General features: G+C 60.7%; 1 long non-coding RNA gene across 1 annotated transcript; it reads left to right on the top strand.

The window, feature by feature from the left end:
• The first annotated feature begins 855 nt into the window (after positions 1-855).
• On the top strand, positions 856-2,394 carry LOC115937413 (uncharacterized). The gene is made up of 2 exons (XR_004072707.2): positions 856-1,295; positions 1,552-2,394. It is a non-coding gene; the product is annotated as an uncharacterized LOC115937413 (long non-coding RNA).
• Positions 2,395-3,081: the final 687 nt, after the last annotated feature.

The following is a 3,081-nucleotide window of genomic DNA, read 5'->3' as shown; positions in this document are numbered from 1 at the left end:
TGAGAGGGTACTGGTAAGATAAAGCCTTCCTGGCTCTGAAAAGTCGGGGAGGGGATCTCAGGTTTGGGCAGATACACGTGCAGACCCCCCTCACCCTTGCGCTGCTTCTGAAACTGCCCATCTAGGCTGGGCCAGCTGAGCTGTTTCCTAAAGAATCTTTGCAAGCAACTAGAATGGACCCTTATCAAAGAATTAATTCCCGGAACTAAGAACGGCATAAAATATTTCCAAACCATGAGTTCCTCCTCCTAAGAATTCGCATGAACATGGTGAAAACCTGGGCAGGTCTGTAAGCCCCTCCAGTGGGGGGGCTGCTCATCCTCTAGACGCGCACCCCCACCTGTCTCCCTTCCCCTCATGGCCCCCCCCAGCCACGTGTCTCTGGGGACCTGGGCAGGTCTGTGAGCCCCTCCAGTGGGGGGGCTGCTCATCCTCTAGACGCGCACCCCCACCTGTCTCCCTCCCCCTCACCGCCCCCCCAGCCACGTGTCTCTGGGGACATGGGCAGGTCTGTGAGCCCTGCCAGTGGGGGGACTGCTCATCCTCTAGACACGCACCCCCACCTGTCTCCCTCCCCCTCACGGCCCCCCCAGCCACGTGTCTCTGGGGACATGGGCAGGTCTGTGAGCCCTGCCAGTGGGGGGACTGCTCATCCTCTAGACGCGCACCCCCACCTGCCTCCCTCCCCCTCACCGCCCCCCCAGCCACGTGTCTCTGGGGATACCTGGGATGGAGCTAGCCACAGGGGAGCAGATGGTGCCCATGTGGGCAAATGGCAAAGGCCTGCTGACAGGAGGTGGAGCTACCAGGTGTGGGCGCCTGGGGGAGCCCAGAGCAGGGCAGCGGATTCTGCGGTGTTCAAAGACTCCCCTCGGCAGCCCGCCTCCCCCAGGCCCTCACAGGAGCCACAGAGCATGAGGCAGCGTCCAGCGAACGGAGAAGAGGCTTTCCTCTCTCCAGCCCCTCCACAGACAGCGGTCAGCTGGGCCGGGCAGGCGACTGACACCCGCTTGGTCCGTCCTAATTCCGCGACTCTCCGTGGACAGATGGCCCCGCGCGGCTGGGTAACAGCGCCTGCCCTCGGCCTGGGGCTGACCGAGGTGCCGGAGGCAGCGGCTCCGAGCGCGGGTGCGTGATAGAGCCAGGGCTCGGGCCAGGCGCCAAGCGACCGTCCGATGGCAACGGTGTGCTGGTCCCTCGATGAGCAGAAGGCGGGGCGTCCGAGGCGGCCCCAGGGCAGACGCAGAGGGACGCACAGATGGAGAGGACACGGGTGCGTCGGCGGGGAGAGCAAGGTGAGGTGGTGGACGCAAGGCGAGCCCCGCTTTGAACTGCTGGGTCTGGGGTGACAGGGCCCCCCCGGAGGGAATGTCCCACCACACCAGCGGAGAGGTGCCTGAGTTCGGGAGGGGCCGGGGCTGGCCACGGGCCTGGTGTGCGGGCCGCCCCCAGCAGCCACGCGCTCCGAGCCGCTTCTGCAATGTTTATGGAAATGTGACTTTGCCCGGGAGATGCGTGTGTAATTGAGAATCTTTCATTGTCTGTTTCCAGTCGCTGTTCTCGCTTGAGTGATTACGAGCATGGAGGGAGCTGATTGTGCCCGGGGCGGTGTCCGTGGGCGCGGGGCCCTGGGGGCCTGTTTCCGCCACCCCCGTGCCACTTCATCTGGAGTAGTCCGCTGGGTCCAGAGCAGAAAGTGACCTCACACGTGAGCCCGTCTCTGTCCTGTGCCACGTTCTGGGGGCTTAACCCACGCACCTCCCTCTCTGGACGCCAGAGCCTGAGCCCCAGGCATCGGCAGGGCTGTGCTCCCCGGAAGGTTCCAGGGCGGGTCCTGCCTGCCTGTCGCGGCTGTGGCCGGTTACCCGGACTCCTCCGTGTTCCGTGGCTTGTGGCACGTCACCCCAGGCTCTGTCACATGGCCTTCTCCGTGTGTGTCTGCGGGTCCTCTGCTCACGAAGACGCCAGCCGTTGGGGTGAGGGCCCCCTCTAATCCCTTATGACCACATCTTAACTTGGTTACATCTACAAAGACCTTATTTCCAAATAAAGGCACGATATGCTGTTTCAGGTGCACATGAACTTTGGGGGAACCCTATTCAACCCAGTCCACTGTCCCACGATCCCACACGACGGATGAGGAACCTGATCTAAAGGGTGTCTCCCCCCGCACCCCGCCCCCCCAGTGCCCAGCTTCCCTAGACGCTCTGGGCCTCCCGTGCTTGCCACTGAGCATGCAAAACTCTCGGGCCCCACTTCTGGCTGGCTGGGGTCCCCCCTCTGGGGTCCATCCTCCCTCTCCCTCCAGTTTACAGATAGACTGTGAAGTGGATAAACTGGGATGCAGTAGGTGGTGTGTGCTGGCTCTTATCTAATAAAAGGTAAAAGTATGAATATTGCGTGTTTGTTTATATTTGCAAAGAATCAAAGCTTTGGAATGATAAATCAGAAACTAATAAAAACAGTGATTTTCGGGGTGGGCAGAGTCAGGGAGGACAGTGAAACCTCACTGCATCCACTTAGCTCTAGTGTTCGTATAGAAAAGCCACCTCACCCTTTTCCTGTCTTCCTGACCACGCACCCCAAACACTTTGCTTCTGACACCGTGTCACCAAACGTGGGGGCTCTGGTCCCCACGGCAAGCCATTGTCCACAACCCCAGCTGGGTGTCCTACAATTTAACTCCATTCTGGCACCATCTGCCCAGAGACAGCATCAGATCCCGCAGGTGGGGGCTCAGTCCCACAACACCCTACCCCAGTCCCCCCCCACGCAGCCCCGACTTCAGATGCTAACATGAGCAGCAGGTTCCAGCAGACCCCCACTTCCGACCACAGGCTACAAATCAGGGTTCCCACGACCCCTCCTCGGGTCCGATGAATTTGCTAGAGCGACTCACAGATCTCAAGGAAACACGTTTACGGGTTCGTTATATAATAAAGGACGTGATAAAGGGTGCAGACAAACAGCCAGATGGAGAGGCATATGGGGCGGGCCCGGGAGGGTCCCGAGCACAGGAGCTTCTGTCCGTGGAGTTGGGGTGCGTCACCCTCTCCATGTGGACGTGTGCACCCACTTGGG

Source organism: Leptonychotes weddellii, chromosome 1 (assembly GCF_054177405.1).
Source record: "Leptonychotes weddellii isolate Sample4059 chromosome 1, ASM5417740v2, whole genome shotgun sequence".
In the NCBI taxonomy this organism is placed as follows: Eukaryota; Metazoa; Chordata; class Mammalia; order Carnivora; family Phocidae; genus Leptonychotes; species Leptonychotes weddellii.
This window is presented reverse-complemented; position numbering and strand designations above follow the sequence as displayed.